This window comes from Anser anser (assembly GCF_964211835.1).
Source record: "Anser anser genome assembly, chromosome: 29".
Classification (NCBI taxonomy): Eukaryota; Metazoa; Chordata; class Aves; order Anseriformes; family Anatidae; genus Anser; species Anser anser.
The window spans coordinates 1,562,884-1,581,792 of NC_139750.1; positions in this window are offsets into that span (position 1 = coordinate 1,562,884).

Here is an 18,909-nt window from a genome sequence, read left to right on the forward strand (position 1 = left end):
ACGTCATGCTAAACAATATATAGGGGTGGCTGGCCGGGGTGGGGGGGCCGGCTGCTCGGGAATAGGCTGGGCATCGGTCAGCAGGTGGTGAGCAATTGCATTGTGCATCACTTGTTTTCTTACACATTATTATTATTAATACTATTATTATTATCACTATTATTATTATTATTGTTATTATTATATTCCTGTCTTAATAAACTGTCTTTATCTCAACTCACCGGCTTCACTTTCCCGTTTCTCTCCCCCATCCCAGAGAGGGAGGGGGGAGGGTGAGCGAACGGCTGTGTGGTGTTTAGCTGCCAGCCGGGTTAAACCACAACAAGCTCCTGCCAGGTCACCTGCTCCTGTGTGGTCTCCTCTGCATGGGCTACAGCCCTGACCCAGAATCTGCTCTGGTGGGGTTCCTCCACAGGCCACATCCTCCTTCAGTGCAGGTCCACCTGCTCCACCGTGGTCTCCTCCACGGGCTGCAGCATGGAGATCTGCTCCACCATGGTACACCATGGGCTGCAGGGGAGCAACCAGCTTCACCATCTTCGTCTCCACAGGCCACACGGGAACTTCTGCTCCAGTGCCTGGAGCATCTTCTCCCCATCCTTCTGCACTGACCTTCGTGTCTGCAAGGCTGCTTCTCCCTCCTCTCTCTCCCAGCTGCTGGTTCCCTGTTCCACACCAGATTCTTTTTCTTTCGTTCTTCATTTTCTTAACTCACCAGTGACAGGACCCGCAGGAAAGGTGTTAAGCTGAGGCAGGGGAAGTTTAGGCTGAACATCAGGAAGAGGTTCTTCACCGAAGGGGTGGTTGCACACTGGAATAGGCTCCCCAGTGAAGTAGTCACTGCACCAAGGCTGTCTGAATTTAAGAAGCGATTGGGCTGTGCACTTAGTCACATGGTCTAAACTTCTGGGTAGACCTGTGCGGTGCCAGGAGTTGGACTTGATGATCTTTATGGGTCCCTTCCAACTCAGGATATTCTATGATTCTATGAAATCTGCTCTCAAAGAGACGCAAACAACATCACTTATTTTTTCAGCTCCGGCCAGCAGCAGGCCCCTTATCTAACATGGGTCAGCTTCTAGATTCTTCTCACAGAAGCCACTGTGTTGGATACAGCCTGGACTTAGCATACACTTGAGCAGCGTGTTTTATTGCTTATTAACCTTTATTATACTTTATTTTAGTTTGTTTGCACTTAAGAGTCATTATTTTGTATCTGTGTGCAGCCGTTTCTCTAAGGAGGGAGTTGGTGCAAGGGATCTACAAGGTGCAACTGCAGACTTCAGTGAAGAAGTCTGATGTCAGGAGAAGTGATGCAAGTCCTGGCGTGGCAATGACATAAATAGTGGGGTTGGAAGATGAGGAGCAAAGATGTCCATAAAGGGTCAAGCTTCTCCTACCTGTCCAGACCTCCTTAAGAGACACTCAGGGCTTGCTGTGTCTTAATAAACCCCAAAGTATAGCTTCTGCAAAGTCCAACAACTTCAACACCTGAGAGGAGACTGATGAGTTAATTGGAGGTCGTGATTACAGGTAGGCCAAGGCACTGTGCAGGTGGCTCTGAGGCTGAGAAAATGCTGGGTTTGTTTCATCAACCAGAAAGGCCAAACCCTGATGCCAGTTCTGGGCAGAGAGCTCCTGTCCCTCCCATGAGGCTCCAGGCTCTTCCTCAGGCAGTGGGGTGTGGGTTATGCAGTGCCAAGTGAAAGACAGTGGTGTGACACCTCCTGGCCTCCATCAGGAGGTGCAAGGAGGTGATGAGCCCCCAGTGCTAATAGGACAACATCTCCTCCTAGGTTTTGGTGGCAGAGAGACCTGCAATAGCCAAGGGGACAAGGCCTTGGTTTTCCTGGCTAAGTCTACTCTTGCCAGTGTCCTTGTCCATCTCCACCACTGGCTGCCCTATGATGTCCCACACCCATCCCTGTTTCCCTGCAGGCTGAAAACATGCATCTTGCCTTCCTACCTTGCTCTCAGCTTAGCATTTCTGTGCCTTCATTGACATCTGTACCCTCTCCAGCTGTGCCCTGAAACACAAAGCTATGGACGGAGCACAGATTCCCTCAAGGTGACGTCTGACACTAAAGCACTACCCTTTTGGTGATATATCTTCCCTCTCATGCCCTGTCTCCACCATCCAAGCCTGAATTTCTAGAAAGCTGTCTGTCACCGTGAACAGGGGAAGTTTCCTGTGACCAAGGGAAGTTCCAACATCTCAGAAACCATCCTTCACACAGGCATCCCAACCTATCAGCTTTCCTGTGGCTAGTCATCTCACCAGGCAGAAGGAACCTCACCAGGGTCTTCCAAGCCATGTGGCCTTCCTGCTGGCCTTTCAGCTCCTCAGATAGACACAACCAAGCCACATGCCTGCTCTCAGTCCCTTGCCCAGCCATGCTCCTGCTGTTGGCCTATCAGCTCCAGAGGCAGAAGTGACCTCAGAGTCACCTCCACAGCCAGACACTTCACTTTCATTATTAAAGTCCAGGAATAAGGGATTTGAGGATTAGGTGTTCAGGTTAAGGTTTGGGGATTGGATCTTGCCTTCCAGGTTAGGGATTGGGCAGAGATTTAGGGAGAGGCTTTGCTTTTCTGCTTTGGGAACCCATTCAGTGTTTAGGGTATGGGCTGGATTTTTGGTTATGGTTTTATTTCTGCCTGGGTGAGGGTTAGAGTTAAGGCAATTTAATGCAAGGAATTAAGGGCTGTGGATTACAGTGAGCAATGGGGTAAAAAACACTAAGTGGTTATGTCTAAGTGGTTATGGGCTTTGTCTTCAGGGTAAGGTTTGAGGTTGGTAATTACTACAGAGGCTTCATTTCAGGATGAGAGACAGCACTTAAGGGTATGCCTAGGATTTATGGTTACTTGTTAGAAATATTACCAGGATCTAACATGAATTTATTCCCACTAAACGTTGCAGCAGCAGCAGCCTTACCTGAACCCCTCCTAACTCTTCAAAATCTTTCCTTTCTGTTAGCCAAGTCCCTCTTATCTCTCCCAAAGCTCCCACCTTTATTCTTCCAGCTTCCCCCTGGCTTCCCCAAAGGAGTCACCCTCTTTTGGGCAGCTTTCTGATGGCCTTTATGACCTCAGAGGCTCTGCCTCCCTGCTGTTGGCCAGCCGGGTGCTGGGACAGAAGTGACCTCACAGCCAGCATCCACAGGGCTACAAGGAGCTGTTGTGCTCAGGAGGCCTCTTCCCAGCCCACCCACGAGCAGTGGGTGCAGGGGATGCCCTGCACAATCCCTCAGGTACTCTGCCTACCAACCAGCTCATGTTTAAGAAGGCCTCCCACATGTCTAGACTCATGTTTCCTCATGCAGCCTTTAGAGAACAAGGGCCCAGCCCAGCCCCTGCTCTGCCAGTCCTTCCTGCCCCTCCCAGGAGGCCAGCCCAGCCCAGACCCTCCCCAGCTCTCCACACCTCCCTCTCCTCCACCCAGCCTAGCCCAGCAGAGCAGCCCAGACTGGGCTGGCCTCGAAGCAGCAAATGGAGAAGTGGAGGTCAGTGGCAGTGTCCCTGCTGCTGCCATCTGCAGGAGATCCCATACCCTTCCAAGGTGCAACCTTTTTAATATAAAATAGAGAAAATTTACTTGAAATCTAAAGAAGGAAATCTTCACTATGAGGCTGGTGAGGCACTGGAAAAGGTTCTTCAGAGAAGTAGAACCCCACTCCCTAGTAGTATTCAAGGCCAGGGAGGATGGGACCTTGAGTAACCTGGTCTTGTGAAAGGTGCCTCTGACCATGGCAGCGGGGCCCGAACAATATGGTCGTTAAGCTCCCCTCCAACCAAAGCCATTCTATAGTTCTATGACACTTCAGGCCCCAAATTGGCTGTGTAGCTTGTGTAGACAGAGGAATTTCAATTTCTGTGAAAATGTTTCCTCCCCCTGAATAACAACAAGTGCTTGGAAGAGACAGGATGCAGCTTGCCTGTCACATTGCGGGTATGTGGTCGCACAATGGGACAAGAAAAGTTAATTCTCAAGCCAAACTCTTGTTTTGAATTAGAGAAAAGGAGAGCACTGGAATTAAGTGTCCATCCCCAGCTCAGAGAAGAAAAAAAAGTGTTTGCTTCAGTGAGTTTCAAAGTTGATTCCCCTGGAGGCCCAAGGACTTATCAATATCTCCCTGTACAGCTGAGCAGGGCTGGGCTCTTGGGCCCAAGGGGAGCTCCTGGCAAGCGGGCAGCGCTGCAGAGAGACAGCTCTGCCCAGGAGCAGCTCCTCTGCACAGCGCAGCAGGGCTGGTGGCACTGCCTGCAGGGGACAAGGGCGGCTGAGAGAAGGGAGGGAGATGTTAAAGGCAGTGTGGAGGGGGGATGCTGAGATCTCAGTGTTGGAGAAATCTTCCCAGCCCTGAACAGGGTAAGTCTCTGGCTGCAGGGCAATACAGCTGTTGTTCCTGGTGCCATCTCCAGATTTGCTGGAAAATCCTGCAGCATATGAGACCTTTCAGGAGATCTCTCAGAGGTTCTTTGGATAAGAGGAGAACAACAAGGTCCAGAGCAGCGATTACCTGCCATAAATAACTGATGGACAGGACATGAGGGTTCCTTCTAGAGGGGCTGGCTACAGGCTGTACAGCTGGGGTGCAGGCAGGGGTGGCCAGGGCTGTGGTGCAGAGCAGGGTCCCTGCTGTGCCCCAGGGGCTGTGTGCCGGGGAAGGGCCTCTGCCGCCTGCCAGACTCAGCACTCAGCCTGCCTGGGGAGCTGCCCAGGGCACTGCGGGGAGAAGCTGTGGGTGGAAGGAGTCCCCGGAGCAAGGCAGGACAGGGCAGGGCAGGGCAGGGTCCTGCTGGTGCCCAGAGGCTGCTGCCTGGGGAAGGATTTTCACTGTACCACAGCACCCCCAGAACACCTCAGAGCAGACACCTCAAGGGAAAGGTCAGAGCAGGGGTTTCTTGAAGAGAAATATTCAGTGCTTTGAGATTTCTCCTCTTGCTTTGGGGGTGGCAGTTAGAGACAGGAATTTACTTCTCCATTTTGATAAAAGCACTGAGACGCTAGTTGTTGTAAGGTCTTTTAGCTCTGAGCTGCTCCATAATCATTGAAAACATGGAGATATCCCTGAAAATTACCCTGGGACGGGAGGTGTCTACAAGAAAGAGCTGAGTACACTGCGGGTGGGATGGGGTCTGTAAGCAATGGCAAGGAGGAGATGTGGGCACAGGGAAAAAGATCCCAGCAGGGACAGCTCCAGGCAGGGGCAGGGAGGGGAAAGGGAACTTCTGCCTGAAATTCCAAGGGAGGGGGGATTCAGGCACTCCCTGCCAGGTCTGCAGTGCAGGCACCTTCTCTGCAGCAACCCCCTGCCCTCCTCTGCCACCCAGCACAGCTTCTGCCTGCAGGGGCTTTAGGGCATGAGCCACCTCCTCCTCAGCTGGACCTCTAGAAGAGGGGAGGAGCCTGTGTCCTGCAGTGTGATACACAACATTGAGGCTAAGAGTGCCTTCCCTGCAGAGTCACTTCCATAGGTGGCATGCAGGCTTGGTAAGCTGAAGGCTTCCCTGCATGCCCATCTGCCTTTCCCTCTCTCAGCTGGTTGGAGCATTGTGGTATTCTCTCTTATTTCTCCACATGTGCGTGGTTTTTCTACTCACTTTCTCTGAAGTGCAGGTGAGTGTAATCTTCTGTTCCGACACAGACTGCCTTCAACCCCATACCCGTACAAAGGTGTCTTCAAGGGAACAAGTCACCCAAGCTTCATTTTATACTGTCAGGCAAACTGTCATTCAGATGGGAGGGGTGGAGAATGAGATGAATCATTCAGCTCAGGGAACGCTGATTTTCTGTGATTCTTCTGAGAGAAGGAGTGGGTTTTGCTTGGAGAAGTTTCTCTAACATATATCTGTCTTTTCCTCCATGGACAGCCAACCATGCCCTGAGGCAGCAAATGTCCAACAGCAGCTTCCCCAACGAGTTCCTCCTCCTGCCATTTGCAGACACGCGCGAGCTGCAGCTCCTGCACTTCGGGCTCTTCCTGGCCATCTACCTGGCTGCCCTCCTGGGCAACGGCCTCATCCTCACAGCTGTAGCCTGCGACCACCGCCTCCACAAACCCATGTACTTCTTCCTCCTCAACCTCGCCCTCATTGACCTGGGCTCCATCTCCACCACTGTCCCTAAAGCCATGGCCAATTCCCTGTGGGACACCACGGCCATTTCGTACACAGGTTGTGCTACCCAGGTCTTTATGTTTGTTGTCTTTGTCACAGCAGAGTTTTCTCTTCTCACCATCATGGCCTATGACCGCTACATTGCCATCTGCAAGCCCCTGAACTATCAGACAATAATGGCCAGCAGTACTTGTGTCAACATGGCAGCGGCTACTTGGGGCAGTACTTTCCTCTATGCTGTGCTGCACACTGCCAATACTTTCTCCCTCCCGCTATGCCAAGGCAATGCCCTGGACCAGTTCTTCTGTGAAATTCCTCAGATCCTCAAGCTTTCCTGCTCTGATGCCTACTTCAGGGAAGCTGGGCTTGTTGTGGCTAGTGTCTGTTTAGCATCTGGGTGTTTTGTCTTCCTTGTGCTGTCCTATGTGCAGATCTTCAGGGCTGTGCTGAGGATCCCCTCAAAGCAGGGCCAGCACAAAGCTTTTTCCACTTGCCTCCCTCACCTGGCTGTTGTCTCCCTGTTCATCAGCAATATCGTGTTTGCCTACCTGAAGCCCCCCTCCATGTCCTCCTCCTCCCTTAATCTTTTGCTGGCAGTTCTGTACTCGGTGATGCCTCCCGCAGTGAACCCTCTCATCTACAGCATGAGGAACCAGGAGCTAAAGGATGCTGTTAGGAAACTGATTTGGGGGATGTTTTTCAGTACTCATAAAGTTTCTTTCACTCTCCAGAAATGAAAATTGTGCATCCCATTGTTTGTTTGTTTTTTTTTTTTTTGCAACAAATGTGGGTTTTTTTTTTCATTATTAATAAAATTGCTTTTTCCTTATTGTCATGTTGACTGCTTTTGCTTCTTGCATTCCCACATAGATGTTTGGATTCCTCCCACTGCAATGAATGAGTGAAACTGCTCTGTCTCATATGGATGCTTTATACATGTACATATAACTGTGAGTCAGTTAATCCTCTCATAAAAACTTTGTAATAAATGGGATAACCCGTGTGCACTGTCCGAAGGCTAGGATTTCTCTCCCAAACCAGTGTCAAGAATAGGCCCAAAGAATTGTTCCCCACAAGGGACTGTTCCTCCTTCAGTTCAGGAGAGAATGGCTCACTGTTGATTTGTGACCTGTCAGAGACCAAGGGCTAGATTTAAACTCACCCATGGGTGTCTGCTGACAGCAGAGGCAGCAAACGGTCACTGCATTACATAGCCAGGGCTGTTCCCACATGTGACCCGTAGATGATGTCCTTCAGGAGGGGAATCTGGAGCTACCTGCACAGCCCAGGGTACCTCCAGGGACAGCGGAGCCTGGTGTGGGCAGTGACTGCTGCCCCTCTGAAAGTGAGAGATCTCCCACTGTGATCTCAGCCACAGGGAAAGAACTAAAGCCAGGTATTCACAGGGAACCTGTGACTCTGCAATCTCAGAGAAGAGAGTGGGAACCCAGGAGGCAGTGGGAAGGGAAGCTGGGGGGTGATTCATTTCCCCCTTCGTGAAGTACTTCTGTTTGGTCCAGCCCAGTGATCTAGACCTAGCTGAATCTGCTTCCCACCCTGACCAGCACAGCCATGCATATTGACCCCACAGCACCACAGCCCATTTGCTCTGCAAAGGAGCACTGCCAGCTTGGGGATCACATGTGGGGAGCACGGGAACAGTCATTCCCCACGGCCCAAGGGGAGCTGATCTTTGAAATTTGACCAGCTCCACCCTTCTGCTGGCATCAGTGTCTATACTGGGGGTACAGCCACCAGTGGATCAGCACTGGGTCATGGGCCCAGAGACTTCAATACCCAGCTGCAGAAAGCACTGACTAACCTGATCTACCTGTGAAGCTATCACTGCTCAGAGAAGATGATGGTAGTGGACACCTCCAGAGGTCCCTTCTGACTCAGGGAAGAAAGGGTTGGACTTCACAGTCAGACTGCATGACAATCCTATGTTTTGAGGCATTTGAGGCTGCTGCTTGTAAATCCCTGCTCCTCAAGGTTACACACTGAGCAGGGTAATTCTCAAAATGAGGCTCTGACTCATGGGAACCTGTGGTACAACAGGTGCAAGGATACTACTGAAAAGTTCTCAGAAACATTACCAGGTATTCCAGAATGACTGAGTCACAAATTTGTTGGACTTAGAAAGAGTCTCTCCCCATCTTTCTTGTAAGCCCCTTTTAAGTATTGGAAGGCCTGAAGAAGGTTTCCCCCAGAGTGTTCTCTTCTCTAGGCTAAACAAGCCCAACTGTCTTCATGGGAGAGGTGTTCCGCTCCACTGATCACTTCTGCGGCTCTGCTCTGGTCCCACTCTGTAAGTCCTAAATCTTACATGTCTGTTGTGCTGGGCCCCCAGAGCTGGATGCAGGACTCCAGGTAGGGTCTCACGAGAGGAGAGTAGAGAGGGAGAATCATCTCCCTTATCCTGCTGTCATCGCTGTTTTTGATAGAACCCAGGATACAGTTGGCTTTCTGGGCTTCATACGCACAGTGCCAGCTCATTCATCAAATCATTAAGGTTGGAAAGGACCTTCAAGATCATCTGGCCCAACCATCACCCTACTGCTAATGTCACCCACTAAACCATGTCACTAAACTCCAGGTCCAACCTTTCATGGAACACCCCCAGAGATCATGACTCCACCACTTCCCTGGGCAACCTGTTCCAATGCCTGAGTACTCTTTCTGAGAAGAAATGTCTCCTAATTTCCAAACTAAACCTCCCCTGGTGCAACTTGAGGCCGTTCCCTATAGTTCTATCACTAGTTTTCTGCGAGAAGAGGCCGACCCTCAGCTCCCCACAACTTCCTTTCAGGTAGTTGTATATAGAGGTTGTTGTATAGAGCAATAGCATGTCCCCTGAGCCTCCTCTTCTCCAGTCTATACAACCCCAGTTCCCTCAGCCACTCCTCATAGGACTTGTGTTCCAGACCATTCACCAGCTTCGTAGCTCTTCTTTGGACATGTTCCAGGGCCTCGATGTCCTTCCTGTAGTGAGGGGCCCAAAACTGAACACAGTACTCAAGGTGCGGCCTCACCAGAGCTGAGTACAGGGGGATGATCACCTCCCTGGTCCTGCTGGCTGCACTATTCCTGACACAAAGCAGGATGCCGTTGGCCTTCTTGGCCACCTGGGCACACTGCTGGCTCATATTCAGGTGAGCATCAACCAGCACCTTTTCCTTTTCCTTTTCCTCTTCACAGCTTTCCAGCCACTCTGCCCTAAGCCTGTAGTGTTACATGGGGTTAATGTGGCCAAAGTGCAGGACCTGGCACTTAGCCATGTTGAACCTCATCCCATTGGCCTCTGCCCATCAACCCATCCTGTCCATGTCCCTATGCAGGGCCTTCCTACCCTCCAGCAGACTGACACGTCTCCCCAACCTGGTGTTCTCTACAAACTTACTGAAGATGCGCTCAATTCCCTCATCCAAGTCATCAAGAAAGATATTAAAGGGGTTGGGCCCCAACTCCGACCCCTAGGGAACACCACCAGTGACCGGTCACCAGCTTGATTTCAGTCCGTTCACCACCACTCTCTGGGCCTGGTCATCCAGCCAGTTTTTAACCCAGCAAAGTATGTACCTGTCCAAGCCATGGGCTGCCAGCTTCTCCAGGAGAATACTGTGGGAGACTGTGTCAAAGGTCTTGCTGAAATCTAGGTAGGCTACATCAACAACCTTTCCGTCATCCACCAAGCAGGTCACCTGGTCATAGAAGGAAATGAGGTTGGTCAGGCAGGTTCATGCCTTTCATGAACCCATGCTGATTAGGCCCGATCCCCCTGGTTGTCCCATATATGGTGTGTGATTATATCCAAGATGACCTGTTCCCTCACCTTTCCTGTCAGGCTGACAGGCCTGTAGTTCCCCAGGTTCTCCTTATGACCCTTGTTAGAGATGGGTGTCACATTTGCAAGTCTCCAGTCATCTGGGACCTCTCTGGATGACCATGACTGCTGATAGATGGTGGAAAGCAGTTCAGCAATCGTATCCGCCAGCTCCCTCAGCACCCTCGGGTGGATCCCATCTGGCCCAATGGACCTGTGACAGACCAGGTGGAATAGCAGGTCTCTAACTTTTTCCAGTAAAGGATGCAGATTCTCCTTGGTCCTCCTCTTACTCTTAATAGATTTGTAAAAAGATTATTTGTTATCTTTTACCACAGTGGCCATGATGAGCTCATGCTGGGCTTTTGCCTTTCTGATTTTTTCCCTGTATATGCTAGAAACTTCTTTGCACTCTCCCCAAGTTGTCTGTCCCTTCTTCCACTGGACATAAGCTCTCTTTTTCTCGTGGACACTCAGCAAAAGTTCCCCGTTCAGACATGCCAGTCTTCTTCCCTGCCGTCTCATTTTAAGGCACACGGGACAGCCTGCTCCTGCACCATTCAGACTTCCTTCTGGAGGAGCATCCAGCCTTCCTGCACACCCCTGCCTTTCAGGATTGACTCCCAAGGAACCCTCCAGACCAGGGTCCCGAACAGCTCAAAGTCTGCCCTCTGGAAGTCCAAGGTAGCAGTTTTACTGACCTCCCTCTTGACTTCACCAAGAATAGAGGACTCTACCATTTCGTGGTCACTCTGCCCAAGACAGCTCCCTACCACCACATCTCCCACCAGTCCTTCTCTGTTCATGAACAGCAGGTCTAACAGGGCACACCCCTGGTAGGCTCACTAACCAGCTGAATCAGGAAGCTATCTTCCACATGCTCCAGGAACCTCCTAGACCACTTCTTCTGAGCTGTATTGTATTCCCAGAGTATGTCCAGGAACTTTAAGTCCCTCATGAGTACAGGTGCTGACAATTACATGACTTCCACCAACTGCTTGCAGAATGCTTCATCCATTTCTTCATCCTCATTTGGAGATCTATAACAGACCCCCACCAGGATGTCCGCCTTGTTGGCTTTCCCCCTGATCCTTATTCATAGGGGCATAACCATATCATTCCCAGCCCTGAGCTCTACAACATCGAAACACTCTCTAATATAAAGAGCCACACCACTGCCCCTCCTTTGTTGCCTCTCCTTTCTGAAGAACTTACAGCCATTCTTTGCAGCACTCCAGGAAAGATCGTACACAGAGAAAATGAGGAGGTGATTGGTGACAGCCAACATGTCTTCATTAAGGGCATATTGTGCCTGATAAATCTGGTGGCCTTCTATGGTAAGATTACAACATTGGTGGATAGGGGAAGAGCAACTGACATCATCTACCTGAACTTGTACAATGCATTTGACAATGCCCCCGCATGATATTCTCATCTCTAAATTGGAGAGACATGGATTTGATGGGTGGACTACTTGCCGGGTAAGGAATTGGCTGGATGATCATACTCAAAGGGTTGCAGTCACTGTATCAACATCAAACTGGAGATCAGTAAAGAGTGGTATTCCTCAGGGGTAAGTATTGGGACCAGCACTGTTTACCATCTTTGTTGGTTACATGGACAGTGGGATCAAGTGCACCCTCGTCAGGTTTGCCGATGACACCAAGCTGTGCGGTGCAGTTGACATGACGGGGGGAAGGGAAGCCATCCAGAAGTACCTTGACAGGCTTGAGACGTGGGCCTGTGCAAACCTCATGGAGTTCAACCAGGCCAAGTTCAAGGTCCTGCATCTGGTCTGGGGCAATGCCAAGGACAAATACAGGCTGGGCAGAGAATGGATTGAAAGCAGGCCTGAGGAGAAGAACATGGGTGTGTTGGTGGATGCAAAACTCAGCATGAGCTGGCAGTGTGTGTTTGCAGCCCAGAAAACCAACCGTATCCTGGGTTACATCAAAAGAAGCATGGCCAGCAGGGCAGGGGAGGAGATTCTTCCCCTCTACTCTGCTCTCATGAGACCCCACCAGAGTACGTTGTTCAGCTCTGGGGCCCGCAGCATAAGAAGAAAGTGGGAATATTAGAACAAGTCCAGAGGAGGGCCACAAAGATGATCACAGGGCTCAAGGACCTCTCCTGTGAAGACAGGCTGAGAGAGTTGTGGTTGTTCAGTTTGCAGGAGAGAAGGCTTTGGGGAGACCTTCAATCATTCTATGATCATCTAGTTCCATCCTCCCCTGACATGGGCAGGGACACCTTCTCTTCCAGTAGTGGAAGTTGCTCAGAGCCCCATCCAAGTTGAGCTTCAACACTTTAAGGGAGGGGGCATCCCCAACTTCTACAGGCAACCTGGTCCTGTATCTAGCTACCATCACAGTAAAGAATTTCTACCTTATTGGAGATCAAAATCTACCCTCTTGTAGTTTGAAAATGTTCCCTCTTGTCCTGTCACTATACATCCTGTTAAAGCATCTATCCACAACTTTCCAGTACACCCCCTTTATGTATTGCAAGGCCGCATTAAGGTCTCCTCAGAGGCCTTTCTTCTATACTCTGAAGTACCCCGGCTCTCCCAAGCTTTCTTGATGAGGTTTTCCAGTCCTGTGATTATTTTTGCGACCTTCTATCATACGTCTACTTCTTTCTTACACTAGGACCCTAAAGCAGGATGCAGGTGGGGTCTCACACAGATGGAGAAGAGGAGGAGAATCACTTCCCTAGACCTGCCACCTATGGTATTATGATCCAGTCCAGGATACGACTGGCTTTCTGGGCTGTAAGTGAACATTGCCAGCTCATTTCCAGGTTTCCGTCTACCAATATCCCCAAGTCCTTCTCTGCAGGTCTGCTCTCATACCAGTCATCACTCAATCTTCACTGATGCTGGGGAGTGTCCTGACCCAGGACACGTGTCCTGGGACAAGTCCCACTGGTCCTGGGAACAGGACCTTGTGCTTGGCCTTGTTGAACTGCAGGAGGTTCACATGAGCCCACTCCTCAAGGCTGTCTAGGTTCCTCTGCATGGCGTCCCTTCCCTTTACTGTATCAACTGCAATTTTGGCTGTCTCAAATCCCCTCCCTGTCTTCCATGAACCTTAGCATGCTTTCCAGGAGGTTCTGCTCCGAGATCTTCCCAGGCACAGAGGTAAGGCTGACCAGTCTGTAGGTCCCTGGGTTGTCATTTTTAGCCATTTAAAAGATAGGTGTTATATTTTCAGACTTCTGGGGACATCACCTGACCCCAACAACTTTTCCAATATGATGGATAGTGGCTTAGGAACTTCATCTGCCCGTTCCCTCAGAACCCTGGCATGCACCTGATTGGGTCTCATGGAGTTTACACCCTCAGGTTCCTCAGGTAGTTTCAAACCTGTTCTCTCTCTACAGTGAGTGGACTTCATCTCCCCCGTCCCCGCCTTGACATTTTGTGACTTGGGAGGTGTGGAATGGACGGGTGAGAAAGTCCAAAATGGTGTTGAGCACCTCAGCCTTTTCCATGTCAGTTTTAGTCAGGTCCCTTGTGACCCTTTTTACGGAGGGTACAATTTCTTTGCTGCCTTACGTATCTGCAGAAACCCTTCTTGTTATTCTTTGCATCCCTGGCCAAGTTTCCCTCCAGCTGTGCCTTGGCTTTCCTGATCCCATCTCTAAACTCCTGGGCCATATCCCTATGAACTTTCCAATTTGTTTTTCCCTACCTCCACTGCCTTTGCTTTTCCTTTCTGTGCTTTAGTTTGATTATGACATCCTGACTCAGACATTGGTCTCCTGCCTCCCTTGCCTCATTTCTTCACTGCCCCAGGAGACATTGGCAGTGCATTCAGGATGCTGTTTTTTTCCAGAGATGCTGGTAGGGAGGTCAGGTCTTGTACCACATTCAAAGCATTTGTGACAGATTCAGAGATGATTGGATGAAGCCTCAAGAGAAGTGGTGTAAACCTAAAGAATAACATGTTAGTACGATTATCTACAGGAAAAGACAAACTCTGAGATCTGTGCATAGAAGAGGAAGCAAGTTCTTGTTGATGGTACAAGGTTCCTTGTGGTCAATTTCTCAGTGCCTTCTGGAACTCATAGTTCCTCATACTGCAGATGAGGGAGTTCAATGTCAGAGACATCACCGCGTACAGAACTGCCAGCACCCAATCTGATGATGGGAACCAGATGGAGAGGACCTTCAGGGAGGAAAAAATGAGGTGCTGGAGGCATAGGGAAAATGCTCTGCTTTGATGCCAGGGCTCTGCATTGAAAAAAAAAAAAATCCTTTTTAAATGAATAGAAGAAACACAGAAGGCCACCTGTCATGTGACAATAGGCACAGTTACAGAAGGACTCTGAGTGAGTCTGACTGTGTTCGTGTCCCTGCAGAAGTAGAATGAATGCAAACACTTGTGTACAACCATGGTTACCAATGACAGAATACTCCAAAGCACAACATATGTCTGTGATCAATTGGAGATTTCTTGTGAAGAAAGACAGACAGCTTATTCTTTCTTAATTACCACCAGTAGGATCAGTTCCTTCAGTGCCCCTTTGATCTCCTGGTTCCTCATGCTGTAGATGAGGGGGTTCACTGCTGGAAGCACCTCCGAGTACAAAACTGTCACCGCCACATTCAGGGATGGGGAAGAGGTGGAAGGGGGCTTCAAGTAGGCAAACATGATAGTGCTGAGAAACAGGGAGACAACGGCCAGGTGAGGGAGGCATGTGGAAAAGGCTTTGTTTTGTCCCTGCTGTGAGGCAATCCTCAGCACTGCCCTGAAGATCTGCACATAGGACAGCAACAGAAAAGCAAAACATGCAAAGAGTAAACACGCTGAAAACCCAACAACGCCAATTTCTCTGAGGTAGGCATCAGAGCAGGAGAGCTTGAGGATCTGGGGAATTTCACAGAAGAACTGGTCCAGGGCATTGCCTTGGCAGAGGGGGAGGGAAAAGGTATTGGAAGTGTGCAGGACAGCATTGAGAAAGCCACTGCCCCAGGCAGCTGCTGTCATTTTGACACAAATTCTGCCACCTAGGACGGTCCTGTAGTGCAGGGGTTTGCAGATGGCAACATAGCGGTCATAGGCCATGACAATGAGAAGTAAATACTCTCCTCCAAGTAAAAAAACTAACAGAAAGACCTGTGCAGCACATCCCAAGTAGGAGATGGTCCTGGTGTCCCACAGAGAGTTGACCATGGACTTGGAGAGAGTGGTGGTAATACTGCCCAGGTCGAGGAGGGCGAGGTTGAGGAGGAAGAAGTACATGGGGGTGTGGAGGCGGTGGTCGCAGGCTACGGCTGTGAGGATGAGGCCGTTGCCCAGGAGAGCAGCCAGGTAGATGCCCAGGAAGAGCCCGAAGTGCAGGAGCTGCAGCTCACGTGTGTCTGCAAATGACAGGAGGAGTAATTCTGTGGGGAAGCTGCTGTTGAACATTTTCTCTCTGTGGGCCCTGACAACTGTCCAAAGAGAAAAAGACAGTGAAGAGTTAGAACAGATTTCTCTGCACAAAACCAAAGCTATTTCTCATAGACTCTCCCCCACAACACGCCTATCCTCTGTGCTATTTGGCAGAACCTTGCTGCAGTTCTCTGCTGGGAGCTCTGCTTTCTGCTGTCTGAGTACGCCATGAGGGGCAGGACCTCTGCCCATAGACTCCCGAGGAGTAGGTCATGCTCTAATTCTGTGGTATCTGGGAGCAGGGGGGGTGCAGGGGCCAGGTCCGATATTCAGGATCTCTCAGGTAAAATCCCTCTGAACACTGAAGAGCTTGTCAGTATCTGCACCCAGGAGTGCTGGGACACCACAACCCCATGGCCACATGGCTGGGGTAGAAGCCACAAGGTTAGTGCCTGACTCTGCAGCTGAAACTGCTGACTTCCCTGCCGGAAGCTCCACAGGTTAGAAAGGCCCTTTGGCACCTTGTTCCCCTGCAGACACCTCCTCTGCAGGATGCTGAGCACCAGTGCCTGATCCTCAGCTGAACTCCTCCCCACCACTCCAAGGAGCTGACATACCCAAGAGCCCCAGCATAAGAGAAAGACTGAAACAGGTGGAGGGAAAAGGACAAGCAGGATGACCGAGAGAGAGGAGAGACAGATGAGCAAGCAGAAAGGGGTCACCCTGCCCAGCCATGCCTGTTGCCTGCCAGGCAGCACCATGGCAGAGCAGCAGCTGTCAGCCCTTTGCTGGGCAGTGGGACAAGGCACATAACAGGAAAAGAAGATCTGCCTTCTTCTGGGGCTCTGGCTACCCAGGAGGCAGCTCCTGCCCAGGAACTCTGGATCATTCCAGCCTGTCTGTCCTGAAGTCTGTATCCATCCATTGAAGTACCCCATAACTGCATGTCCTGTCCCACCATGCCTTGGCAGTGACTCCATGGATGTCAGAAATCACAGGCTGCAGCTTGTTCTGGTCTGTGCACCTGGCTGAGGGCGTTGGTACATCTTTGAAATGTTACACCTCAGACCATGCCTAAAACTTAATGCTCTCTTCAATGACAATGAGAAACAGAACTGGGATGGACAGTGGGAAGAAAATTCTTCTGTCCTCATCTGCCAGGCCAGGGAAGAAATCACCCTGGGAAGAAATAGGTTTGCTTTCAGTCTATCTCTGCAGCCCCTGAGGGCCATTGGTGGAGGTTATGCAGCTCTCCAAGGACCCCAAGGTAATGCTGAGCGGCACACTCTGAAAATGGTTGGTCTGTTCCTTGACAGATACATCAAGGGATAAGTAAAGAATGGAGGAGAGAAAAAAATAGGTGTTTGAGAGCATAGGCACATGAGTGGACTGCCCTACATCTACTAAATTAGGAGGCTCCTTCAATTCTTTTGATGGTATAGGGGACTTACAGAGACGTCTTGATAGATCTGAACGCTGGTCAGTTGCCTACCATATAAAAATTAACAAGAACTAATGCCAGATTCTGCACCTGGAACAGTATATTTCTGGATGTACGTATAGACTGGAGGACATGTGGATGGAGCATAACCCTGCAGAAAGGGATCTGGGGGTTGTGGTTCATGGTATGTTCAGGAAGAGTCAACAATGTTCCCTGCAGTGATCAGGAGACGGTGGAACTGATCCTGTGGGAGGACAGCGTAGCTCAGAAAAAGCAAGCTCACAACTCTGGTCTTCAGGAGAACAGTCTTTGGCCTCTTCAATATCTCCTTGGAAGAACACTATGGGATAAGGCCCTGGAAAGAAGAGCAGTCCCAGAAAGCTTGTTAATATTCCAGGGTCACCTCCTCCAACATCAAGAGCAGTCCATCCCAAGAAAGACAAAGTCAGGCAAAAATGGCAAGAGACCTGCATGGATGAACCAGGAGATTCTGGCCAAACTCCAACACAGAAAAGAAGCATAGAGATGGTTGAAACAAGAACAGATAACCTGGGAGGATTACAGAGGCCTTGTCTGAGCATGTAAGGAAGAATATCAGAGAGCTGAAGCCCAACTGTAATGGAATTTGGCCAAGGATGTCTAAGGCAGTAAGAAGGGCTTCTAGAAGTACATAGGTGACAAAAGGAAGGTTCGGGAATATGTGGACTCACTGCTGAATGAGGCCGAAGATCTGTTGACACAGGACAGGGAAAAGGCTGAAGTGCTGACTTCCTTCTTCACCTCAATCAGTACTGGCAAGTCTGGCCTTTGGGAATCCCAGGTCACAGAGAATGGGGGTAAAGTCTGGGGCAAGGTAGATGTACACTTGGTGGGAGTGGGTCAGGGCAGGGCATACTTGACCAAATGGGATAAACAGGTCTATGGGACCTGATGGGATTCACCCATGAGAGCAGAGGGAGCTGGCTGATGTCCTTGCACAGCCACTCTTGGTCATCTTGGATCAATCCTGGTGAGTAGCAGAATGTTCCTCCTAGCTCCAAGAAGCATTACTTGCAAAGGCAAATGCCATATTTCCTATCATTCCTCACACCATCAATAAAAGAAAAATACATTTTTTCAGTGTTGTTTAAATAACTCAATAAATGAATATTTTTTATTTATGTCTCAGCTCAGCCTCAACTTTGCCTTCCAGACAAAGCCTTTTGTAGCATCTTCTGTCTTCCAAGACTTGGTCACATATTAAAGGAAAGATGAAAACAGAACAAACACTCTTCAAGACAGCAGTTACACAGGGGGTTCTCCAGGGCAGCTGTGTTTTAATGCAGAGGGTAACTCGCTTTGAGAGGGTTTAGGAACAGTCATGGAGTGTGTCTGCACAGCATGAAGGCTTTCTGTTTCTCATACTGCCCCCACGCCATGTAGTTTGGAGTTGTGCAGGACATTGTGATGGGGCACAGCCAGGAGAGCTAACCCAAAGTGTTCAAATTGACGTTCCTCACCATCCAGCACCCCCTGCAGCCTACCACATGAATACCAAAGGCACACCAAATACATGTCCAGTGGGGAGTGGCTGAGAGAGTTGGGATTAGCCTGAAGAAAAGAAGACTCCAGGAGACATTATTGTGGCCTTCCAATACATAAATGGGGCCTACACACGTGTGTAGTGACTAGACTAGACTAGACTAGACTAGACCAGAATAGTTCGGTTGGAAGAGACATTCAAAGATCATCTAGTCCAACTGCCTGACTTCTTCTGGGCTAAAGAAAAGTTACAGCATATTAATGAGGGCAATGTCCAAATGCTTCTTGAACACTGACACTGGCCTGGAACAAGAACCAGGTCTCAAGGAAGCCTGTTCCAGTGTTTGATCACCCTCAGAATACAGAAAATTTTCCCTGCTGTCCAGTCTGAACATCCCCCGGTGCATCTATGTGCCATTCCTACACGTTTGGTTATCAGTTAACAGGGAGAAGAGATCATCACCTCCCTCTCTACTTCCACCCTCATGAAGTTGCTGAGAGCAATGAGGTCTCCCCTCAGCCTTCTTTTCTCCAGACTAGGCAACCCAAATGTCCTCAACCTCTCCTCATAGGACATCCCCTTTTACAAGTATTCCCTCTTTTCCCTTGGTTTCCCAACTGAC